Source organism: Camponotus vicinus, unplaced genomic scaffold (assembly GCF_025532165.1).
Source record: "Camponotus vicinus isolate PSW18456_S1 unplaced genomic scaffold, iyCamVici1.0 SCAF_3, whole genome shotgun sequence".
Classification (NCBI taxonomy): Eukaryota; Metazoa; Arthropoda; class Insecta; order Hymenoptera; family Formicidae; genus Camponotus; species Camponotus vicinus.
The window spans coordinates 11,804,363-11,832,318 of NW_028141967.1; the positions used below are offsets into that span (position 1 = coordinate 11,804,363).

At 39.3% G+C, this 27,956-nt stretch overlaps 1 protein-coding gene across 14 annotated transcripts in view; it reads right to left on the bottom strand.

Moving 5' to 3' along the window:
* The window catches only part of Ttll5 (Tubulin tyrosine ligase-like 5), a 354,482-nt gene that overhangs the window by 172,664 nt on the left and 153,862 nt on the right, over positions 1–27,956 (bottom strand). The window lies entirely within an intron of this gene.

A 27,956-nucleotide genomic window follows, 5' to 3' on the forward strand; every position in this document is an offset into this window, starting at 1 on the left:
CAATAAGGACAAAGATTCTTTTATCCTGATTAGTCAATCAAATTACTTTTGAATACTTTTTAGTGCCAATATAAATTCAAATTCGTGTTTGTTTCCTAGAAAAAGAAACGAGACAGATTCCGCCAATTATCTAGCATCAAATATCAAATGCTCTCACATTGGAGAAGTTTGAGTGCCTGCTTGGAGAATCATTTACAAATTACCCCAAGGATAAAGCACTAGAAGATATAGAAATCAACCACATTCAACTGCTACCAACAGAAGTTCACAGAAAAACAGAGCTACTAAAGAAGCAGCTTAGGAGAAGGAGCATAGCCTACAATTTGGAATAACAAGCAATGTAGGTAATTTTATAAACTTGCATCTCACCAATATCTGGAACTTATAGAGTTCTGAATCAATTGCAATTTGAAATAAAAATGAAACTTTCTAACATATTACATTTAAAACGTAATAAAATCTAAAATTTTATTGTTTTTATTTTTTAAAACAAAGTCACATATTTATTTTCTCTCTATAAAAAATGTTTATAAAAATAGAACAAAACTCTACACACGTATTAAATATATTCGTATTATATATTTCAGATGTTGCTGTTATTATTACTTGAGAACTCCCAAGACGAAATTGATGCTGTTCAACTTGGCTCAGCGTCCAATGACATCGTCAAGATAAAACCCAATTAAACCCGTTTCCGCTATTCAATAATTAGATATATCACCGATCAAGCCTGAAAAACTCAATTAATCAGATGTTGCAGATGAACTGACAGAACTCAACCTTTTTTTTCGCTATTAGACAATTATGCTTTACTTCACGCGTATATAGGCAGCGTAAAAATTGATGCTATTTATTGCAGAATTATAATGACTTTAATATTATCAACATATATAATTAATTTAAAATCTTGATCCTGCAGTTATTTGTTATGTTTAAATTTTTAATCTCTTTTCAAATATAATAATTATAGACAAATATATAAATATCTATAGACAGTATATTTATATTTATACATATAGATAATATATTTATATTTGTCTATAATTATTATATTTGAAAAGAGATTAAAAATCTAAACATGTAAAGAATAATTCTAAGACTCAAGATTTTAAATTAACTATGTTGATTATATTAAGTCATTATATAATTCTGCAATAGATGGTGTCAATCTTCCCGCCGTCTAAATACGCGTGAAGCAAAGCACAATTGTCTAAGGCCGATATTACATTCATACTACAAAGTGCTGGTTGTAACGATTAAATATTAGATAGAGACTCTAGAAATTCTCTATTTGTTAACCAATTGCTACATTCGACAAACTCGTCGTACGATATATGTAATATCATTCTAATAGCGAAAGAAAAGGTAGCTTCGGTCAGTTCTTCTCGTAACGTTGATTGATCGAGTGTTTCAGGATTGATCAGTGATATATATATATATATATATATATATATATATATATACTAATTAAATAGCGATCTATATACATATAAAACGCTTATGTATATATGGTTATAAATTATATATCTGATTTTTTTAAAATAAAAATATGAAGATAAATATGGATATAAATATAAATTTTTGATAATAGAAACTTTAAAGAAATTGCTTAAGTATTATCCCTCTATTTAGAGAGATTAATAGTATTAACTCAATTTCATATAATCAAATATATAAGCAAATTTGTAGTAAAAACAGCAAAGGATGTCGTAACAGTGCAGATTATAATTAATAATTAATTAATGAGCTCATTAAAAGGATTTTAATTAAAAGCGTTAATTAAATTTTATATAAATAAATAAATATAGAAATAATTAAAATTCTATATATTTTTTATTAATATTAATAATAAAATATAAAAAAAATGTAATTATTTTTATCTATTTATATATAAAATTTAATTAATAATACTATTAATTAAAATCCTTTTAATAAGCTCATTTCATTTATTATTAATTACAATCCGCACTGTTACGACAACCTTTGCTCTGTTCTTGCTATAATTTGCTATTATATTAGGTGCGCAACTAAGTTCTCGCTGTTTTTTTTATGAAAATGCAACTTTATTGTGAAAAAATGGTTACAAATGAATCATTCAAAGTATTGCCCATCGCTAGCTACAACTTTTTCCCATCTTTCTGGCAGAGCTCGAATACCGTTACGGTAAAAGTGTTCATCTTTTGAGGCTATCCACGAATCAAGCCATTTTTTGATGTCTTCATATGAGCGGAACTGCTGATCAGCCAGACCATGTGCCATCGAACGGAACAAGTAATAATCGGACGGCGCAATATCTGGGGAATATGGCGGGTGGGGTAGGACTTCCCATTTGAGCGTTTCCAGGTAGGTTTTAACGGGTTTGGCAACGTTAGGCCGAGCGTTGTCATGCTGTAGAATCACTTTTTCGTGCCTCTGCTCGTATTGTGGCCGTTTCTCGCGCAGTGCTCGGCTCAATCGCATCAATTGAAGTCGATACCGTTCCCCAGTGATGGTTTCGTTCGGTTTCAACAGCTCATAATAAATAACATCGACCTGGTCCCACCAAATACACAGCATAACCTTCGCAGCGTGAATATTCGGCCGAGCCGACGACGTAGAAGCATGACCGGGCAGTCCCCATGACTTTCTTTTCTTTGGGTTGCTGTAATGAATCCATTTTTCATCACTCGTCACGATGCGATGAAGAAAACCCTTCCTTTTTTGCCGCTGGAGCAGTTGTTCACAGGCGAAAAAACGACGCTCAACGTCCCTTGGCTTCAAATCATAAGGAACCCAAGTTCCTTGCTTTTGAATCATTCCCAACGCATGCAATCGCTTGGAAATGGCTTGGCGGGTAACTCCTAATGCTGATGAAAGCTCTTGTTGCGTTTGGCATGGATCCTCATCGAGCAATGCCTCCAATTCAGCGTCTTCGAAGGTTTTTGGCCTTCCTTCACGCGGACGGTCGTCAACATCGAAATCACCGTCTTTGAAGCGACGGAACCAATCACGGCACGTTGTTTCACTTAGAGCAGCATCTCCGTAAACTTTGTGGAGCTCTCGATGCGCTTCAGCCGCCGTTTTCCTCGAATGAAAGAAGAAAATCAACACTTCCCGCAAATGACGATTATTTAGCACAAAATCAGACATTTTCACACAACCAAAAGTATATGACGCCAAAACAAAATCACTACTGTGTCAAAACGGTTTGTTTACCATATGTCTAAGCTTGGTTCATGACGTTTTGGATATGTCGAAATCGACCAACACTTATTGGTGGCGCAATCTATTGACAAACAGCGGGAACTTAGTTGCGCACCTAATACTATGCACGTCAAGGTTTGCTTTGTTATTTGCGTGAATTTTACGTCTCATCGTGTCAGAGCAAACCTTGCCCTGTTTTTGCCACAAATTTGCTATCACATCGTGCACGGCAAGGTTTGCTTTGTTATTTGCGTGAATTTTGCGTATTATCGTGTCAAAGCAAACATTGCCCTGTTCTTGCCACAAATTTGCTATTACATCGTGCACGGCAAGGCTTGCTCTGTTATTTGCGTGAATTTTGCGTCATGCTGTTGTCACAAACCTTGCCAACAAAAGCTAAGCTTAATGCGGACACACCTTGTCGCAATTTTGCTGCAAAGGTCTGCTCGAGTTTGCTGCAAACTTTGTGCAAAGTTTGTATCATTTTGCTAGCTGGGTTCAAATTTTAAACAAGAGTATACTTCTTTAATCATCATCAGTGAAAAAAACCCAACTCGAAGCAGTTAATTATCCTGGGGTTTTACCCCCTTAACCGCAAAAAGAACCCACAACTAAGACGTTCTGTCGAATTCGTAAAACTGTTGGAAGATCCTGTCTCACAGAACCAACTAATCGAAGTTACCAGAACGTCACAACAAAAATTTGGTGGCAGCGGTGGCAGCGCTGATTCCTTCAAATCAATCGGACTGAGGCCTGGATCCTGTCTACACTCCAAGAGAAGAGGAATACCTTGTCCAGAAGGAACACGACAGCGGGGATAAGACTGCAAACAAGGAATCAAGTCTTCATGGATTTGCGTATTCTCATACTTTTCTTCACTGCGTGCTATATGTAAGTGCTACGAGCATCATATTTCAATTTCTTTCGTGCGATATTTATTAAGAATATTCTATAAATATGTCTCATACTGGGGAAGTAGATGCGTTGACTAGATAAATAGAAAACATGAGCGTAGCCGACGATACAAGCGCTAATCGTAGACCTAATAATACTGTACCATATGTAAGCTTGCGCGACGCAGCCGAGACAATTCTCCCATTCGATGGAAAAAATATGCCAGTATCACAATTCGCTAATAGCTGTTTACATGCAAAAAATATGGTCTCTCCCGGAGCAGAATATGGTTTAGTACAAATGATTAAAAACAAATTAGTAGGACCTGCTTTAAGAGTGGCTGTGAGCGGAGAATATAACGATATAGAATATAACGATATAGAATTTTTATTAGCTGTCATAAAAACTAGATTTGCACCCGTTTATTCTTCATCACAATTATACGGAGAGCTTTCTAAAGTGACACAGCATCCAGATGAATCTGTGGTGGATTATGGTAGCCGCGTATCAATGATATTGCAACAATTGAAATCCTGTTATCAGACTGAAAATCCAAATCAAGCGATCCAATTTACTAATTCTGCAGAAGCTAATGCCATCAAAAATTTCTTAACAGGATTAAAAACTGACATATATACTAGACTTTATCCGCGTGATCCTGTCAGTTTAAATCACGCTATTGAATCAGCCATAAAACCGAAGCTGAATATAATGAACATGCACAACGAATGAAAATTACTGAGGGACTTATGCAATCAATACGCTGTAATAATTGTCTGAGATATGGACACAATGCTTATTCATGTAGCATCATTAATCCACTGGCTCAAGTAACTCATGTCCAGTGGCAACCTAAAGTTTGTACATTATGCAAAAATCCAGGACATACACGTGCAAATGCAGAACCCTTCAATTAAGAGGCCTAAATTATCGAAACACCCCGATAAACAATATGAATCGAAATATGAATTATAATCAAGTAAATCGACAAAATCATACAGCTTCCAGAAATTTTAATTTAGTATGTCGTAAATTACGTTATTGTAAAATACCAGGACATAGCATTGAACAATGCAGGAAAAGACAATATAATAACGATCCACGAAATCAACTAACCCGATCCAACAATCAAGAAACTCGAATCAGAGAAAGTCGGGGAAACAGGGAGCGGGTGCAGCGAAATGGCGCAGCGCTGAACGAACACCCGCGAGTGCGCCTAGTGACTCCCGAACAAACTCACGAAGAAGCGCAAGAATAAACCTCGCGTAACAAAATCGGTAAACCACCTTCCGTCATTCTACCCAGCAAAGATTTGATAGAGGAACGTGCTAATTTTATGATAGATACTGGTTCTGATATAAATTTGATAAAGAATTCTCTTCATGAGAATGTGCTTATTGATAATAAAGTCGTATTTGAATTAGGCGGAATAATAAAAGGTCGAACTCGCACGTTAGGCGTAGTTAAAATACGCATTTTCGGTACCGACACGTTATTTCATGTAGTTCCAGACGACTTTCCGATTCAACAGAACGGAATCCTGGGCACAGAATTCTTCAAAAATCAACGAGCAACTATCGACTACCCGAGGGCTAGTCTAGTTGTAAACTGAATCCCATATTATTTTCATAATGATGAAACTATCATGATCCCAGCGCGAACACGAAAATAAATTTTCATACGAGTAGCTAATCCCGAAATAAAAAGCGGATATGTTCCGAAATTAAATGCAGGGCCGCAGGTGTACTCAGGTAACGCCGTCGTATCCAATCATCACGGAATTGCATATCTATATGCTATAAATTCATCAGATGAGGATATAAAGTTAGATCCCTACAGTAAAATTATATCCGTTTAAAGAAACAAAGAATAACAATGAAATAAATAAAATCAACGAATCTGAGTCAAGGAATTTAGAATCACGAGTCAATAAGGTATTGCAGTTACTACGTCTCGATCATTTAAACGAAGAAGAAAGGATAAATGTCATTAACATGGTAACGAAAAATGCGGAAAGATTCCATTTACCAGGAGAAGCTTTAGGAGCGACAAACGTGTTAAAACACCGTATATTTACTAACGATGACCGTCCAATTAATGTCAAACAGTATCGATATCCTCAAGTGCATAAGGAAGAAATACAACGACAGATTGAGGAAATGTTAGAAAAAGGTGTTATAGAACCATCAAGTTCACCTTATAATTCTCCTTTGTGGATTGTTCCAAAGAAAGATGATTCGTTAGGCAATAAAAAATGGCGTTTAGTCATAGATTTTCGTGCCTTAAATGAAAAAACAGTCGGTGATGCATATCCATTACCAAATATTGTAGATATACTCGATCAATTGGGAAGTGCAAAATATTTTTCAATATTTGATTTAGCATCTGGATTTCATCAAATTTTAATGGATAAAGATGACAAACGTAAAACAGCTTTTTCGACGCCTTACGGACATTTTGAATATAATCGCATGCCATTCGGATTAAAGAATACTCCTACTACGTTTCAAAGATTAATGAATCAAGTACTAACGGGATTGCAGGGAATTGAATTATTTGTTTATTTAGACGACATTGTTATATACGCACGATCGCTTAAGGAGCATGAAATAAAATTTCAACGATTAATGAAACGTCTATCAGAAGCAAATCTATTCCTACAACCAGATAAATGTGAATTTTTGAAAAGAGAAGTAACATATCTTGGACATATAATAACCGAAAATGGAGTACGACCAGATCCAACAAAAATAATGGCCATAAAAAATTTTCCAACACCAAAAACCAGGAAAAATATTAAGCAATTCCTTGGACTTGCCGGATACTACCGAATATTTATAGAAAACTTCTATAAAATAGCCAAGCCGTTATCAAATTTAACTAAACAATCAAATACGTTTGAATGGAAGGAAGAACAACAAGAGATTTTTGATAAACTGCGAGAAGTTTTGTGTTCAGAACCCATATTACAATATCCAAATTTTAATGAGCCGTTTATTATAACGACAGATGCATCCGGATATGCAATCGGAGCAATTTTGAGTCAAGAAAAAATAGGATCTGATCTCCCTATAGCTTACGCATCTCGAGTATTAAATAACGCCGAAACTAGATATTCACCTACCGAAAGAGAATTATTGGCTCTTGTGTATGCAGTCAAACATTTTCGTCCTTACATTTATAGTTGTAAATTTACACTTATTATGGATCATAAACCTTTAGAATGGTTAAACTCAGTATCAGATCCTACATCGCGATTAATGAGATGGCGATTAAAACTCGCGGAATACGAATATGAAATAAAATATAAACCTGGAAAGAAAAATAAAAATGCAGATGCTTTATCTCGAAATCCTATCGAGGATATAAAAAATATATATCCACTACATGCTAAACGCGCATTCTCCACATCTAGTGATACGTCAGAAAAAAATCATAAGAAGATGAAAACGTCACATCCTATTTCCAAAAGACAGTTAACGACGGATAGGGACGGATCTGGTAACCCGGCACCATATAAAAAGATAAGAACTGATGATTTACCAACTTACAATGATTCGGACAAGGAAGAGCGTGTCGAGTTGCATGAAGCATTGTCAGACAGTGATAGCAGTACCATATCTTATTATTATGACACCGATATTGATAGCGACGATAATTCTGAAATAAATTTCAAAAAACAAAAGAGAAAACACGAAAGCAGCTCATCTGGTCAAGGGCGACGCGTAAAACGAAAAAATCGAAGGAAGATGCATAAAAACGTCGAAAAATCAAATTCATCAACCGAAGAATGCGTTAATCTCGATACCACACCTGGAACATCGCCTATAGAAATAGCATCCCCTGTTGAACATCCACATAAGAAAATAGCAAATGAAGATTTCGAAAGCGAACAAAATTATCAGTATATAGAATTACATAATATGGAACAAAAGCCGATGGAAATAGATTTATCTGACGATAGTTTTAAAGCTGAAACTAATATTAACGTGGAAGCACAAATTCACGTACCTTATGGTTCTGTGAGAATACCGCAAAACCTAGAAAATATACAAACATCGCAAAAAATCCCTGATAACGTAGATACAATTCAAATCATAGAAAAGGATATTCAATTAAAAAAGAAAGAGATGGAAGCTATGAAAATAGATCAAGAAGATAAAATGGATTATGAAATAAATTACAGTCCTTTAAAATATCGTGAACAGAAAAAACCTGAAAGTACCTCAATTGGAAGCAGCACCGAAACTGTTTCTTCACCCTTTCATGGAATGAATCCCAAATTAATAGAAATGACTAAAAGTAAAACAAAAATAAAAACCCCTTACTAATAGAAAACGAAAAAAACAAACATAAAACCTAAATCTCCTAAAAAACAAACTAAAAAACTAATGAAAAGGAGCAGTTCATCTTTGCAAGTGCCAAGAATCGAAAAAGAAAGAAAAATTCCCACTAACATTTTATATACACGCGATCATATTTGGATGAAGAAGGATCATATAATATATTTTATAGACACAAAAGGCAATCCAGTAGACGAAATTGGAAAAGAATTGATATGTAGAAATATTTGTCAAATACCTGAAAATTTTAAGGGTACTCTAGGACATGTATTTACCGCAGGCAAACCTAATAAAAGAACTTTCGGCATGATTATTAAAGAAGAATTAAAACAAGAAATATCTGAAGAAATCATAATGCGAGGATTCAAAGAATTGAAAAATGAAATGAGACGATTCAATATACTACATGCTAATATATCTGAAAACAAAAGTAATATAAATATATCCTGGTTTAGAATCCGCAATATGATACGCCTTGCATTTCTGAAAACTAATCTACAGATAACCATATGTCAAGGCCGAGTATGCACACCTAAGCACGAAGATAGACTACGAATTATTCGCGAATATCATGAATCAAGTATAGGAGGACATAAAGGTATAACTAAAACCATGACACGCATACGTCATAAATATTATTGGGATAATATGAAAACACAAATCGAAAATTTTATTCGTACACGCAGTAATTGCCAAAAAAAAAATTAGTTCGAATAAAAACAAAACAACCTATGGTTATCACCGATACACCACTTGATGCATTTGACAAAGTTTCTATGAATATTTTTGGACCATTACCTGTGACAAATTCTGGTAACAAATATATACTGACAATACAAGACCAGTTAACAAAATATTCAGTTGCAGTACCGCTAATCCAAGCAAATTCAGAAGAGACCGCAAAGGCATTTACCCGACGATTCATATGTCAATTTGGAAGTCCTAAAGCAATCCTAACGGATCAAGGGACAAACTTCACTAGTATTGTAATGAAAAGATTTGCAAAATATTTTAAAATAAAACAATATCGTACAACGGCTTTCCATCCTCAATCCAATGGTTCTTTAGAAAGAAGTCATCATGTATTAACCGAATATTTAAAACATTATATTACAAATGAATGCGATTGGGACAATTGGCTCGAGCATACCATGTTTTCATATAATACTAGCGTACACGAAGGAACAAAATTTACTCCTTTCGAACTAGTATATGGTAGAATAGCTCGTTTACCTTCGCAATTAAAACTAAACGATTTTTTAGAAACATACAACGATTATGTAACCGAACTCGTTAACAAACTAACAGAATTAAGAAAATTAGCCGTTTCAAATCTTATAAACGCGAAAGATCGGTATAAACACTATTACGATAAGAAATTAAAAATACAAGATTACAAAATCGGTGACTTTGTTTATTTATTAAAAATGACTAAGAAACACAAGTTTGACGAGTATACCGGACCATACGAAATCATAGAATTATTAGACAATAATAATATAAAAATTTTAATTGCGCAAAATAAGACGAAAATAACACACATAAATCGTACAAAACCTGCTTAAATTACAGACCCGGGATGACCAAGAACGAATACACTATAATTTATTACTTCGTACTCGTAGAGCCATCGATTGTTTTCATTGCAGACAACATATCATGGACAATATCCATCGCGTAAATCATTTAGTAACACAAATTTTGTACGACGTAACAATTTTCCCGTAACTATATATATATATATTCATATTACTTCATACACTATATATTTTATATTCTTTACATGTCTCATTATATATTCTACATATTCTACACATATTATATATATATTCTATACACTTTTTACATTGTAACTACATTTAAATATATATGAACTCCAGCTTATAAGCGTAATATAAAATATATATATATAGAGAGAGATATATAAGACATATACAGAGAGATATATAAGACATGTAAAGAATATAAAATATATATATATATATATATATATATATATATAAGAGGAAGCAATACTTATAGAATTTTTAATAAATAATATTGCGCTGAATATTATATAATTCAACATCCTTCACATATGCGTAAGAATATGTATTTCAACACCGACTCCACTAATGTATTTGCGTTTCACATTGACAAATTGTATCGTAATTCAAGCATTTGTACAAACTAAATAATCGTAATTTAGGAATAACGAGTTTTCGTTTCAACTTTTGCTTTAGAAAAAATTATGTAGTAATAAATATACAATTATTATATCTCTCTCTTCCTCTAAAAATAAAATAAAAAGGAGAAAAGAAAATTTTTAATATATAGGATATATTACATTTACTATAGAATGGTAAAAAAAAATAAAAAAATATATGAATAAAAAAAATAATATTAAGTATCTAAAATTTAACATGCCTCTGTTTCCTATATTTAATAAGAAGCGCCATATATACAGGGTGATTCAGAACAAACATTTGTCTTTAAAAAAAATAAATTGTCGAGTCTATTCTAAGACGATTTTCCCTTTATCAAAATTGTCTACGAGGCTTAGTTTTTAAATTATTAAATAAAATAGTTTGCGAATTACGGAACGAGTACAAGAGGTAGACAGGGACGGCGCAACTCACCGTCCGATACAGGCGATCATGTGGGGCGCTCGACGCGATCAGCTGAGCTCTAGCGGCTAGAGGCGCTAGTACTAACCTGACCTGCTTGTCGTCGGTCGTCGCGTCGCGCGCTTTGCATCGAGTATCGCGTTCTGTTAGCGCGTTTCTTTAATCGAGTATGTAATTAATAATTAAATGCGTTAACCGTTTATTAAATTCGTACCGTAACCGTTGGTAAATTCCTCCTTTTATCAATCGTGAGTGATTAAGTGCTCGAGTAAATTTGTAAAAGTGTCGAAAGTGATGAAAGAAAAAACTTCGCTCATTTGACGATGTGTCAGACTGCATGTTGAAGAAACGACGTCTCGTCGACGACGATTATTATCGTCAACACACTGGGCACTGCTATTTATCAGCAGTATGAAGAATCTCATTATTAAGGTAAGAATAAGTGAGTGAGTGAGTGAGTGAGTGAGAGAGTGAGAGAGAAAGAGGGAGAGAGAGAGAGAGAGAGAGAGAGAGAGAGAGTATGGTGCATGTGTGGATACGCGTGCATAAATACACACACACACACACACACAGATTGTTACACTCATCGTGTGCAGCAATCAGCTGATCGCGTCGAGCGCGATCCACATGATCGCCTGTATCGGACGGTGAGTTGCGCCGTCCCTGTCTACCTCTTGTACTCGTTCCGTAATTCGCAAACAATTTTATTTAATAATTTAAAAACAGCCTCGTAGACAATTTTGGTAAAGGGAAAATCGTCTTAGAATAGACTCGACAATTTATTTTTTTAAAGACAAACGTTTGTTCTGAATCACCCTGTATACAAAACTCAAACCTAATAAATGCGTTATTCATATTAACTAACAATTATTATTATTGTTCTCATTATCAATCCCTTTTCTGTGATCTCCTCATATAACATACATATCTTATATTAATAAAATTACTAGCATTTCTTCAACTAATTATTCATTATTCAAAAGCATTTCTTATAAGAAGTAGTATTTTAAATTCGGGGACCGAATTTCTCCAACGGGGGAAATGTCACGTTCGGCGACCCCTAGATCCAGCAGAAATTTTTCTTTTCTCACTATCTTCCATCCAATAAGCTACAAGCACAAACTAACATGAAACTAAGAGAGACACACTTATACGTTACATATAATAAAATGCGAATCTGAGAGAGAGAGACATATATGAATCATCTATACGAACGAGATAGACTTATATGTAATACTTGGGAAAGACAAGAACCGATATAAGGAAATCCTTTTAAATATGAACTCCTTTTATTATACAAACTATATAAAAATAATGTAAAATATGTCTAAAAGATTAAGGAGAATCTATTTATGTAAAAATCATGATAAATGACCAATATTTTAAATAATCAATTATTGTAAATCTTTGAAAAAGGTCATTTATCGTAATTTATTATAATGTACTACTACTATAATGTATGTAGGACACGACCTTGCAAGCAATGCATTCAGAGAATCAGTTAATACGTATTCCTAGAAAACTTTCTCTTAAAGACCACCCAAGAAGTTCGCAAAAATCCCTTTCATAGAATAAGCTAAGGAATTTGTTCTTAAAACTCTGTCATAAATTACCCCTACCACTCAATTTCAAAAGTGTATAAAAACACTTCCAACAATGGAAGAGCGGGCATTCTCGTAGATTCACTCTAGACTTAGACTCACTCAGATTCTTACTGTAAAACGCTAGATCAAGTCAATTCAGAATAAAGAATTCAAATTTTAAACAAGAGTATACTTCTTTAATCACCATCAGTGAAGAAAACCCAACTCAAAGCAGTTAATTATCCTGGAGTTTTACCTCCTTAACCGCAAGAAGAACCCACAACTAAGACGTTTTGTCGAACTCGTAAAAGTGTTGGAAGATCCTGTCTCACAGAACCAACTAATCGAAGTTACCAGAACGTCACAATTGCTATAATTTCTTGAGAAATGAATTTTCCGATAGATCGTATTTTCACTCAAATTGAACGTAGATATCACGTTCTATGGGACAGAGATCCACACTAAATAATTAATCGAAAGTTCTTTTTCTTTTTTCTTTTATAAACTGTATTCTTTTATAAACTTCAACATAATCACATTCATTCACTCGATAAGACGAGAAATTTACCAATGACTCTATCACTAATCACTATCAATCACTGTCGAATAATCATTGTTGGCAATTAAAAACCACTCGATTAAAGAAACACACGCGCACATACGTTATTACACAACGCGACGACGCGACGATATTTACCCGGCGACAACAAATAGTTTTTGGTTATGGTAAGTTACGGTGCGGTTATGTGCTAAATTGAAAAATGGTTCCTACAAAAGTTGTTTATTTTTTTACGAGGAATAAGAGTATAAAATAAAAAATGTAGGTTTTCATTTAAAAAAATTAGATTGACCTTCAAATGATCTTGAAAACGTCCTCCAAATAAAACATGCAATTTACTTTCCCTCTTAAAGTCAATTAACTTTTATTTAAAACATTTCTTTCTCCAACGCTTCGTTTTTGAGATATTTCGCATTATCAACTTAAATGGTCCACCCTGTATACAGAGTGTTCTGAAAAGGTATATCAAAAATTTAAGGAGATATTCCTCACACCTGAAGGATGAAAAAATGTTATATGGACATAGGTGCGGAAATGCTTATTTCAGGAGTTATGTTGAAAATATTGTTAGCTGTATTACACAAGGAAAAATTTAGGATTAATTATTGTAGATGACAATCGTTTAATTAGGCTTATTTACATTTGGTTTTAATGTGACCTTGAGTATGTTACAATAAATGTTGAAAATGTTCACCATTTTCCTGAATACAAGCAATAACACGTCGACGCATCGATTCACGGACACGTTCAAAAATGTCTGGCGTACAGCGGATTGTCTCGCAACCTGCAGTGATACAGTCACAAAGATCTTGAATATCACGCACTGGTGTAGCATGTACGATTGTCTTTAAATGTCCCCACAAATAAAAGTCTATCGGATTAAGATCCGGGGAACGTGGAGGCCACAAAGTAGGTCCACCTCATCCTATCCACCGATCACCGTAAGTTTGATTCAGAAAATCACGACGATGCGTCGACGTGTCACTGCTTGTATTCAGGAAAATGGTGAACATTTTCAACATTTATTGTAACATATTCAAGGTCACATTAAAACCAAATGTAAATAAGCTTAATTAAACGATTGTCGTCTACAATAATTAATCCTAAATTTTTCCTTGTGTAAGTAATACAGCTAATATTTACAGTAGTAATACAGCTAGTATTTTCAACATAACTCCTGAAATAAGCATTTCCGCACCTATGTCCATATAACATTTTTTCATCCTTCAGGTGTGAGGAATATTGCCTTAAATTTTTGACATACCTTTTTAGAACACCCTGTATATGTATATATACATATATACAGGGTGAGTTTTTTAACTTGAGATTTAGAAATATCTGGAGAAATAAGCATTACGAAAAAAATGTTCCATATAAACTCTCAATATTTTCGAGGGGGCAATTCTATCCTGCAAAAGTTAGCCGCCTCCCGCCCCCTCCCCTGGGAGTGGGGCTGGGAATAACGTTGAAATCTTAAATGGGAACCCCTACTTTTTATTGCAGATTCGGATTCTACGTCCAAAAACACGTAAATTTTGTCTAGACCTTTTTTTTCGATTCTTGATAGATGGTGCTGCATTCGGCGAAAATTAATGGCAAGAGGACTTACAATAAACAAGCATCCCAAATATGAGAGGCAAAGGGACTCACAATAAACAAGCACCCCAAAAGAAAGATTATAATTTCCGTCACGTCCATGTCGTTCATCCTTGGTAAAGCTAAGAACAGATAAAAAATTATCGTAGGCATCTACGATCATTCGAAAAACATGTTTCAGACAAAAGTTACTTTTCTTCAACGTAGCATCATAATGCAATAAAACATGGGGATTCACCTTAAAGAAAACGAAGGATAACCAATTTTCGTCAAATGCAGAGCCATCTATCAAGAATGGAAAAATGGTTTAGACAAAATTTACGTGTTTTTGGACGTAGAATCCGAATCTGCAATAAAAAGTAGGGGTTCTCATTTAAGATTTCAACATTACTCCCAGCCCCACCCCCAGGGGGGGCGGGAGGCGGCTAACTTTTGCAGGATAGAATTGCTCCCTCGAAAATATTGAGGGTTTATTATATGGAACATTTTTTTCGTAATGCTTATTTCTCCAGATATTTCTAAGTCTCAAGTTAAAAAACTCACCCTGTATATATATACAGAGTGTAACTAAAAAAGCGCCCACGGAACAAATAGCTATTCCTGATTAAAAATCGAGTCGAAAAGTCCTGAACCATTTTTTTCTATAATGCTTAATAAAGCGGTAATTATTGAATTAAAGTTGCGCCAATAAGCACCGACCTTTAGCCGAGCGCACGTCAGTGAGCCGCGCGTCTAGTAATGTGCGTGAGTGCTCCGCCGTTACAGCGCTGTCATGCCGCTATCGTACAATATTCTTATGCGTCGTAATAATGCGAAAAACTTTATTTTGCATTAATAATATTAATCATATTTCTTCCGCCAAAAGCATTTTCTTAAGGAAAATTTCGACATGGAGGATAAATGTCGGTGCTTTTTAGTATAACTTTATTCAATAATTATCGCTTTGACGCGGCGGTGCCGCGTTATTAATAAGTCACATTCAGATTGCGAACACGAATTACGAGGCTGTGTGGAATTTACTAGAAGAATATGATAATCAACACGCTGTTATTCACGCTCATATTCACGCTTTCGCAGAATTGCCGATTATGAAAACCGAATCTGCGGTCGAGTTAAAAAATCTGCGTGATACTGTTGCCGCGTCATTAGCCGCATTAACTAATATTGGAAGACCCGTTGATAAATGATGATTTGCTGGTTTACATTATCTCTCAAAATTTAGTCCACGCACTCGTAACGAGTAGAATCTGCATTGCAGTAACTCAAGCGCTTATCCGACATACGAAGAAATTCGTGATTTTATGACTATGCGTATTCGAGGTCTTACGGATCTTTTTAAGTCAAAGCAAGACGTAACGACTAATAAAAATAAAGGTTCTAATCGCGCCTCTGTAAATAATGTAACCGCCGATAAATATTTATATTGCTCTGGCAATCACCGTTTAGCTCAATGCAATGATTTCAAACGTAAATCCGTCAAGGAGAGAACTCAAATTTGTAAAACAAAAAAATGTTGCTTTAATTGTTTAAAAGTCGGTCATTTTCCGATTAATTGCTCAAGTCAAAAACGATGTAATTCTTGCCGTCGCGCGCATCACACTCTCTTACATCGTACTTATAATGTTTCGAACTCCAATGAAAATTCTGTTTCGAAAAATAAAGCGATTGACACTCAGCCGAGCAGTTCCGTAGTTCGTGAAAGCGAAACCGCTGTCGTTTCGGTCCAAACTGTTAATGCGCCGATTAATAAATCGCCGCAAGTATTATTAGCTACCGCATGGGTGATCCTTCACACTAATGAAGGTCACAAATTTAAAGTACGTGCGTTATTAGATCAAGGATCTGATGTTAGTTTTATATCGGAATCATTATGTCAAACGATGCGCACGAAACGTTTTCGCGCCATCCTTCAGGTACATTGCTTCGGCGAGCAATACAGTGGCGTAGCGAAATCTCGAGTGTTCCTCACTCTCGCGCCTTGTAACGGGCAAGGCTACGCGTTTCCTTTAAACGCGTTCGTTTATCAAAAAATTACTTCCTACGCTGGTTCAAGGTCTAAATCTATAGATTCTTGGCCGCATTTACATAATTTAAATTTAGCGGATCCCGATCCGTGTAGTAATCATCCGATCCATCTACTCATCGGAGCAGATATATATTATATGGATTATATGGATTGTTATTATTGCCTAAACTAAAACAGAGCCCGATCGGAACTCCGACGGCCCAACTCACTGTATTCGGATGGATTATATCCGGTCCTACCGGAAATTCTAATTTAAATAAAGGATCCGTCTATTCACTGAATTGTGTTTCGGATTCATCAATTGATAATCTTCCCCAAAAATTTTGGCAAATAGAAGAAATCTCTTCTGAACCTCTGCTGTCGGAACAGGATGAACGGTGTGAACAACACTTTATTAAAACGCATCAGCGGGCCTCCGACGGCCGCTAAATTATACCTTTTAAAACCGAACCCCCGCTCAATATCGGATCTTCTCGCGAAATTGCCGAGTTCTTTTCGAAATTAGAACGTCGCTTACAGAAAAGTCCGAATCTTGCCGAACAATACGCGGCATTTTTAAGCGAATATGTACTGGAGGCCTGCTTAGGGTCCATCCGCCACTGCTATTTGGTACAGTGGGGATTTTAGTATATCCTCCATGGCAATCGGCATTGCATCCATCGAGCAAGATACCAACATCGCTCTGGAGTCGCATATCACTGTGTTAAAAAGCAGCATTAGGTGTGAGGTCTGGATAGCTCAGTGGTCTAGAGCAGTTGCCCGGAAAGCGAAAGACTCGGGTTCGATTCCCGATCCAGTCACTTGCGCCTCACATATTTTTCTAGTCTGCGAATATTGTTTTCTAGCAATTATTCGTTAGGCTGAAAAATGTGTGAATGCTCTCTCCACAGGATATGCGTCAATGCCATTGCCACGGATGGATTCTGTCGCTCGTTGATCAAATGGGCGTAAAGACACGTCCGACCTCCTCCCACATACATCCCTATCTTTCTCTGGAAAATGAAGCTATGGGTCATATGGAGTCAGTTTCCGATGATATCCGCTATTTCCACCAGTATATATACCGCACCATCCAGTTTTGCGTGAATCAAGCAGCATGACTAAGCTTCGCGTAGTATTTAACGTGTCGTGTAAAAGTAGTAATGGTTCTACATTAAATGATCACTTAATGATCGGACCTAAACTACAACGCTTTATCTTCAATTATACTACGCTGGCGTCAATTTCGTTACGTATACACGGCCGATATTGAGAAGATGTTTCGACAAATCCGTGTTCATCCGGATGACGTCGACTTTACGCGAATTCGTTGGCGATCTCAAGAGAATCGTCCAATTAAATCTTATAGATTATTAACAGTAACTTACGATACAGCTCCGGCTCCGTATTTAGCAATGCACGTTATTTAACAATTAGCTAACGACGGTGATCATTCTTTTCCTCGTGTTCAAGCTATTATTCAAAACTGCACCTACGTTGATAACATATTATTTGGTGCTGACGACATCCCGTCGTTACGCGAAAGCCGTGAACAATTCGTACATTTGATGGCACGAGGCGAGTTTCATTTAAGAAAATGGGCCGCCAATCTAATTGAATTATTAGAGGATATCCCTCCTGGAGAACACGAATTAGCTATAGAACGACCATTCGATAAAAATGATACCCTTAAAATACTCGGTTTTACTTGGATCTTATCCGGGACCGAATTAATGAACGCTTCCTTATTCTGGTTCCATTATGTGCAAGAATGTTATTTTGCATCTGAACTTCAGGCGTTAAAAAATAATCGTCCTCTTCCTAAATCAAGTTCTCTGCTATCACTTCACCCATTTCTTGAGAAAGATAAATTAATTCGCCTTGGCGGACGGATTGGAAAGTCATCGCTGAATTATAACGAACGGCACCCAATAATTTTACCGAAACACAGAATTTCGGATTATTAATTGCTCAGGCTCATAAGACTGCTCTTCACGGCGGCACTCAATTAACGTTATGAATCCTACGCCAAAGTTATTGGATTCTTTCGGCGCGTACCAGCGTCAAATCGTACATACATAGTTGCGTGAGGTGCGTTCGCGAACGCGCACTCACATCGAATCAGCTGATGGGGAATCTTCCCGTTCCCCGCGTCACATCCTCGGCTCCATTTACGCACACGGGCGTCGACTATGCGAGGCCTATGCATATTATTCCGACGGTTGGTTGAGGCCAACGCTCAAAAAATTTTTACGTAATAGTATTTTTTTGTCTCTCTACTAAAGCCGTTCATTTAGAATACGTAGATGATTACGCTACTGACGGATTTCTCGCTAGAGGCGTGCAAATCTGCTCTCACTCCCGCTCGTTTTCAACAGCGAGATTGGATTCTCGAGACTCAGATTATCGGGAGCGCTGTTATCGAGAATAGAGACTCGAGAACGAGCGAGTCCCGAGTCTCGATGCTTTATTAGACGGAGTGGGGATAGAAATCTACCCCCACTCCGTCTAATAGAGCATCGAGACTCAGGACTCGCTCGTTCTCGAGCCTCTATTCTCGATAACAGCGCTCCCGATAATCTGAGTCTCGAGAATCCAGTCTCGCTGTCGGGAACGAGCGGGAGTGAGAGCAGATTTGCACGCCTCTATTTCTCGCCGCCTTTAAACGATTCGCAAGTCGTCGCGGTCTCCCGTCTGATCTATACAGCGACAACGGCACTAATTTTCAAGGTGCGGACCAAGAATTATCTGTCACCTTTCGGCGACTGATTGCCGATCCTTTAATAAAAGACGCGATTGCCAATGACAATGTCAAATGGCATTTTATACCTCTCTCCGCTCCGCACTTCGGCGGACTCTGGGAAGCCGGCGTAAAAGCAATGAAATATCATCTTAAGAGAGTGATTGGATCTCGTACGCTATCGCAAATCGAGTTCGTTACGCTACTGTGTCAGATTGAGGCTTGTTTAAATTCTCGACCGATTTCAGCGTTACATGACGATCCGAATGATTTCACCGTTTTGACCGCAGGTCGTTTTTTGATCGGTCGTCCATTAAAGTAAATCCGCCTGAAGAATCGACTTTAGATATCGACACAAATAGGCTATCTCGATGGCAGCAAGTGCGTGCGATGCTCGAACAAATTTGGCGTTCTTGGTCGTCTGATTATTTGCATACTTTGCAACAAAGAAGTAAATGGCAGAAAAATCAACGGAATTACAAGTTAATGAACTCGTTCTATTAAAGAATAATTTACTTCCTCCTTCGAAGTGGGAACTTACCCGCATAGTAAAAGTACATCCCGGTTCGGACAATCATGTTCGTGTAATTACTTTGCGAACTGCCAAAATTATGTTGAAACGACCAATTACGCAGATCTGTCGACTGCCGATTCGCAGTGACACTCTCTTAATATCTTTGCGTTGCGTTCTTATTTGATTCGTTTATAGTTGTACACAGCTGTTTAGTTAATTATAAGTAATGTAATTATTATGCGCGTCGATTTAAATTCTTAATTTTCATATATATTCATTTTATTGATGTTATTATTCTTTTTGTATTATTAGTCTTGTATTCCTGTTCTCGAACAGGAATACAAGACTAATAATACAAAAAGAATAATATATCAGATTATAACTTTGTATTATATGGCATTTACATACTAAATTATTATCCAATGTACTTATTATTTTTGCAAAATATGATTATTATTATTGTAAGCTTCTTCGGACCGTCAGCTTTAAATCATAATATTGAATAAGCGTGCGTTCCATAAAACTGTTTAACTTATTTGTTTCGTAACCTGCCGGTATACGAGGAGTGCGGGAAATGTTCGAGAAAGTCTGTATTATATTATAAACGGCTTTATAACACATTTGCCAATCTTTTCTAATTGTTCGAGAAAGTCTGTATTATATTATAAAGCCGTTAGATTTTAGAGAGTCTTCTCAAATATTCTCGAACGAAACGTTATTTTTGCGGACAAAGGCAGATATTTTGAGTTTTTTCGGGCTCTACGTCAAAAAGTCAATATCTAGATCAAGACAAACAGGGTATCATTGTCAATCTACGATTGGTCAAAATAATCGAACGATCTGGCTCGATGCTTTATTTGGATATTTCGCTACCGAGAGCCTTATTCCTTGTTCTCAAAAAGACTCACTGTACGATCAGAAGTCACACGGAACACACGCGTTCATTTTGGTCCGTAAAAATATTACTTTGTCTCGCAAGCTGAAGTTCGAAACGCGCTTGGGCGGTCCGTAAGAGAAGATTTGGTTTTCTTAAATAAAAATAATTTAACTCTTTGTGCGGACACAAGTGATTTCGTCTACCTCTCTCACCGGCGAAAAAAATAAATATTTTTAATGCAGTCGTGTGAATCGAAGGCGCGGCTACACTAATTAATATTTTAATAATTATAAAAATTGTAAAATAGAGTAAAGAACTTTTCCGTTTAATTTATCGTGCCCTATCCGCTCACGGGCGTTCGTCAAATTCTTACACCTTATCAAACATTCTGTATATAAATAAATACAATACTTATAAAATATAAACATAAAGTAAAAATGGAAAATATGAAGTAAAAATTGTTGTAGTCTAAAAGACTATAGTATTATTTTAGTAATAATAATGTAACGATGCGGACTTCCGTTTCCGGTAGTGTAGCAGGTGCCACGTGTAGCGAGAGAGAGTCGGTATAGACAATGAAAGTGTGGGTTAGAGAGTGGTTAGAGGAAAGATAGGGTTGGGAGGAGGAAGTGGAGGTGAAGGAGTGTGTGGAGAAGGCAAAGGGCGAGGGGAGGGGTAGGGAAGATAGGAAAGAAAGGGATAAGAAGGTGCTGTGTAGAGTTGGTGGGTCAGTGGGTCAGGAATAGTGGTAGTGTAGAGGGTCGCGCGTGGTAGAGGAATTGTAGCGAGCGGTATAGACTAGCAGTGGTATAGAGGGGAGAGCGTAGGTCGGAGCAGTAACGGGAGGCAGGGAATAGGCAGTGAGAATAGAGAGGCAACTATAGAAGTGGGAATGGAGGATGATAGGAAGGAGAATGAGAATAAAAGGAAACCGGGACGGTTAGGTAAGGTAGAGGGAGGAGGGGAGAGAGAGAGGAGCGCAAGTGTGAGCAGCGTGAGGAGCATGGATGAGTATGTTAAGAGGAAAAGAGAGGAGGGAGAGGATGGGAGAAGGAAGGAGGAGGATATTTTTAAGAGGAGTAGGATGATGGAAAGATCGCCGGTAAGAGAGGAGGGGGTAAAGGGTATGTTTAGGGAATTGATGGAAGAGATGCGGGGGATGAGGAAGGAGATGAAAGAGCAGGAGGGGATAAGAAAAGAGATAAGACAGATGAAGGAAGAGATGCAGGAAAGGGAGGAGTGCTGGAGGAGGGAAAGGGAGGAGTTAAGAAAAGAGATAGTGGAGATTAAGAGGAAAATGGGAGGAGTAAGGATGCAAGGGGAAAGAAGGTGGGAAGAAGAGGAAGAGGGGAAAAGGGGAAGGGTAACAAAGAAAGGGGGAGAGCTGGAGGCAAAGATTAAGGGTTTGGAAAGGTGGAGAGAATTAGAGGAAAGGGAGAGAAGGAGGAGAAATGTGGTGATAAAAGGGGTAGAGGTGAGGGGGGAGGGGATAGAGGGGGCAATAATGAAGATATGGGAAGAATTGGGAGTAAGTGCAAGGATTGAGGAGATTAAGGAGATAGGAAGGGATAATGGGAAAGAGAGGAAGATGGCGGTAGTCAAGATGGAGGACAGGAAGGGAAAGATGGAGGTAATGAAGAAGAAGGTCGCATTGAGGGGAGCAGTGGTGAGAGTGGAGGATGACTGGACAAGGAAGGAGAGAGCGATGCAATGGAAGCTAGAGGAGATGGCGAAGAGGGAGAGGAGGGACAACAGAAGGGCATGGGTAAGGTATGGACGGATATGGATGGAGGGAAGATGGTGGAGATGGGAGGAGGGAAAGGAGAGGGTAATAGATGGGAGAGGAAAAGAAAGGGGATGGAAAGCAGCAGATAGTGGAGAGGAGAGAGGAGAAGGGAAGAGGGTAGAGGAAGAGAAAGAAGAGGGGGGAAAGTAGGAGGAAAGGGTGGTGAGGAAGAGGGGAGGAGGAAAATCAGGGGAAAAATGGGTTCAGGAAGGAGGGAGGGAGAGGGGAGAAAGGAGAGAGGCTTAGAATTGGTTTTTGGAATGTGGCGGGAGTGAGGGGGAAAGATGAGGAGTTCTGGGAGAGAATTAAGGAGTGGGATGTGATAGGTTTGGTGGAAACGTAGGTGGAAAAGGAGGAATGGAAAAAATGGAAAGGGAGGGTACCAGGGGAGTTCGAGTGGACGATACAAGGGGCGAGCAAGGAGGGTAGGAGGGGAAGAGCAAAAGGTGGTATCTGGATGGGGATCAGAAAAGGATTGGAAGGGGGGAGTGGAGGAGGAAGGGTTAATGATTAAAGAGATAAAATGGGGAGAGGAAAAGTGGAAAGTGGAGACGGTGTACGTAAGAGAGAGGTTGGGGAGGGTTCTGGGGAGGTTAAAAGAGGAAGCAGAGGAGAGGAAAGGGGAAAAAGGGTGGATAATAGGGGGGGACTTTAATGCGAGGACGGGAGAGGGAGGGGCGTTGGAGGACGGAGAGGAAGGAAAGGGAAGGGTATCAAAGGATAAGGGGGTAAATGGGCAAGGGACGGAGTTGGTGAAATGGGTGAAAGGAGAGGGATGGGGTATAATGAATGGGGCGAAAGAGGGGGATATGGAGGGGGAGATGACTTTTACGGGAGGGAGAAGAGAGACGGTAATTGATTACGTGATGGGGGATAGAGGGGCGTGGGAAAGGGTAGAAAGATTAGAAGTGGGGTATGAGATAGATTCGGATCACCAATCGGTGACGGTATGGCTGGGGAAAAGGAGGAAGTGGGGAAAAAGGGATGAGGGGGAGGAGTGGATGGAAAGAGTGGATTGGTCGGAGGGGGCAAGGGAGGAATTTAGGAAGAGAACGGAGGAGATAGAGTTAGGAAAGGAGGGAGTAAATGAAGAGTTGGAAAGGTTGATAGAGAGGATTAAGGGGGCGGTTAGAGTAAAGAAGTGGAGGAGGAATGGAGGAGGAAGAAGAGGGTGGTGGGATGGGGAGTGTAGAAAGAAAAAGAGGGAGAGGGCATTGAAAGAATGGAGGAGAGGAAATAGGGGTAGAGAGGATTACAGGAGAGAGAGAAGGGAATATAGGGAGATATGTGAGAGGAAAAGGAGGGAAGAGAACGAGGAATGGTTGAAAATGGCAAGAGAGGCGAGAACACAGAAGCAAGTGTGGATGGTGATCAATAGGGAGAGAAGAAGGAAGGTGGAGGTGAATAAGAAGATTAGGATGGAGGAGTGGGATAGATATTTTAGAGGGTTGTTGGGTGGTTCAGAAAGAGAAGGAAGAAGGGGAGGAGGGGGGTTAGGAGAGGGGGAAGGGGAGGAGAGGGAAGGAGAGGAGGAAATGGGGGTGAGGAAGTGGAGAGGGCAATTGAAAAAAGAAAAGGCGGCAGCGGAGGACAGGGATGGGATACAGAATGAAGCGTGAGGGAGTGAGAAAGGCGATAGGGGAGATCTGTAGGAGGGTGTGGGGAGGGGGAGGGTTCCCGGAGAGATGGAAGGAAGGTATAATAGTGCCAATTGCGAAAAAGAGGGGGGCGGAAAGGGTGGAGGAACATAGAGGAGTGACGTTGATGCCGACAGCGTACAAAATATATGCGATGGTATTGGCGGAAAGGTTGAGAAGGGAGATGGAAGAGAAGGGAATGTTACCGGAGGGGCAGGCGGGGTTCAGGAAGGGAAGGAGGGTGATTGACAACGTTTATACCCTGAATTATGTGGTGGAGAGGGAGTTAGCAAGGGGGAATAGGATAGTGGCGGCGTTTGTGGATTTGAGAGCAGCATTTGACTCAGTGGACAGGGGGGTTTTGGGAAGGAGTTTGGTGGAGAGGGGGGTGAGTGCAAGATTAAGGAGAAGGATTATGGAAATTTATGAGGAGACGAGGAGCGTGGTGAGGATAGGGAGAAGAGTGGGGAAGAGGTTCTGGACGGAGAAGGGGGTTAGGCAAGGGTGTCCGCTGAGTCCACTGCTGTTCAACTTGTTGGTAGCGGATATAGAGGAGGGATTGGGGAAGGATGAGGTGGGGGGGTGAGACTGGGGGGTAAAAAACTGAAAGTGTTGGGTTACGCGGATGACTTGGTGATATTAGCAGAGGAGGAGGAGGGTATGGGATGGATAATGAAAAGGTTGGAGACATATTTAGATAGGAAGGGATTGGTGCTGAATACGGAGAAGACGAAGGTGATCAGGTTCGGGGGGGGGGAGAGGAAGGAGGAAGAAGGTAAAGTGGTGGTGGAAGGGAAAAGAGATAGAGGAAGTGAAGGAGGTGGGTTACTTGGGTTACAGGTTTAGAAAAGGTGGGGGGCAGGAAGCACATGTAGAGGAAAGAGTGAAAAAGGCGATGGGGGTGATGGGGCAGGTGTGGGGGATAGGGAAGAGGAGGTTTGGAGGTGATTGGGAGAGAAGAATGAAGATTTTTGAGTGGTTAGTAGGGAGTGTAGTGGCGTTCGGGGCGGAGATATGGGGATGGAGGGAATGGGATAAAATTGAAAGGGTACAGGAAAGATATGTGAGATGGGTTTTGGGGTTAGATGGGAGAATGGGTATATGGTAAGGGAGGAAGGGAAAAGGGAAAAGATGAGGACAAGGCTAGGAAGGAGGGCGATGGGATATGAGGAAAGGCTAGAGAAGAGAGGAGGGGGAGAATGGGCGAGAAAATGTTGGGAGGAGGTAAAGAGAAGAGGAGAGGAGGGGGATTCAAAATGGGAGAGGCAGAGGAGAGATTTTTACAGGGAGAGGGGGGTGTCAACGGAATGGGTGAGGAGGAGGAGGGAGGAAGGAAGGGAAGTGAGAGAGGAAATAGAGGGAAGGGATATTGAGGTGCAGCGACAGGAGAGATTTGAGAGGGTACAGAAGTCAAAATGGAACAGGTGGTATAAAGAGGTGAGAGTTTTGGGAATTCCGAAGTACTTGAAGGAAAAGAGAAAGGAGGAAAGGATGATAAGGGTGGCGAGGTTCAGATTGGGAAATGAGATGAGGGAAGGGAGATATTGGGAGGGGGAGGAAAAAAAGGAGGTGTAGGTTATGTGGATGGGCGGAGGAAACGTGGGAGCATGTGGTGGAGGTATGTATGAGGGAAGGGGAGGGATAAAATATTGGAGATTTTGGAGGAGGACGGAAGGGGGGAAGGGTGGATGAAGAAATTACAGGGAAGGAGGGGAGAGAAGGGGAGGGGTGAGGGAGGGGGGAAAGGAGACAGGGGACTAACAGACGATGGACGAGTGTGAGAGGGAAAGTGAGAGGGAATGAGAGAGAGAGAGAGAGAGAGAGAGAGAGAGAGAGAGAGAGAGAGAGAGAGAGAGAGAGAGAGAGAGGTAGGTGGTGTGAGATGTGCGGAGGCGGAGTGCGGCGGTAGAGTGTGGCGGTAGCGTGCGGCGATAGAGTGCGGCGAGATGTTGTGTGAGAGGAAGGAAATGATTGTGAGAGGAGCGGTGGTCCTCTTGTACCCCGCATAGGGCAAGAATAAATGAATCTATCTATCTATCTATCTAATAATGTAACGATGCACCCCCGAATGCATCGTTTCCCGGCGAACATCAGCCGGAAGCTACCGCCCGACGAACATCGGTCGGGCATTGGCAGAGGCGCTGTGCGCCCATTTTTAAAGACTTAGTAAACATCCGGGTAGGAATACTCAATTATTGTGACACTGCCGTCGGGAGCCGTTACCGAAGGTTGAGAACCCGCGCTCGGCACCCCGAACTCCCCCGGGCGGATCCGAACCGCTCCGATTTTTACCGCCGCTCGGTGGGGGTAATTACCGAATACGCCGGCGGGTAATTAGTCGAGTATAAAACGGGCTCTCGACAGCACCTCGACACAGATCCTTCCGATCCTTCTCAGCAAGCCGAGCTAGTCAGAAGGCCAGCAAAGCGAATAGAGAAATCCTTGCGAAATCTAAGCCAGAAGGTAGTGAGAACGCTGCCTCAACTGATTGATATCGGTGCTTCGAGATCGCCTTCGAACCGAGATCCAAATATCAGACGCCGCGCCTATCTCGGGGTGGAACTTGAGCCGCCTCCGACGCTTGCTAGCGTCGCGACGCCTTCCGAAACCCTACATCCATCGGGGAAAGATAATTAGAAATTAAAGAACCGCACCGTCGGGCTTTAAAGCGCCGATCAGCTGAGTCGTAAACACCACTGGCAAGAAACGCGGCAAAAACGCGGCCGCCGAGGCGCAAAAACGCGAGCGCGCCGTGCCGAGAATCGTGCGGGCGCATCTCGCACGTAAAATAAATTGTATTCTTACCGTTAACGAGCATTGTGCGAACGGCTATTTGTACAGGATCCGTGACACGTCCACGGCCGAACTTGATAACGCGGACGCAGAAATAAAGAGCGGATACGCGAGTTATAAACGGCGATTATTTTGCGCCGGCTTTCCGTAATTTCTTGGCCCAGTATCGATCAGCAGACGCGCGCAAATAGATATATATATACACACGTACACACATACACTGTATCACACAAACACGCACACTCACAATTGTACATCACACATACACAATAAACACCTTTGTTACACACACACCGATACGTAATCGCATTATTATATCTCCGCCACCTGGATCCGACGGCTATCCATACAATTCAGATTCCGCGGTATACGGAAAACCGCTCGTTACAATAATAATGTTTATTCAAATAAACGATAATTTTTATTCAAATACAGGTGATAGAATATTCACGAACCGCGCACAAAATACTATCTCAGCGCAGAGCTGCCAGATCCGAGATGCAAGAAACATGCAACACGTGGAGGGGGTAATGGACATGTGAGCATAAGTGTACGTCTGAGCTCGACGCTTCGGCTAGCTTTGGATAGTAGTAGAGGACAGAATACAGTTTTTTGTCTCCTTCCAAGCTGGCAACGAAAGACGAGCGGCGCTACTCGCTTCTCGATATCTCAATGCGTGCAACAGCGTTAAATGTTTTTTCCTTGCAGCTTTTTACATTATACACATATTTTTATAACTGATAAATATATTATACATTTATCAGTTGTAAGAAAATATCGATATTTTTTCATATGAAAAATAAAATGGCATAATTCTGATAAACAAATGTGTATATATAC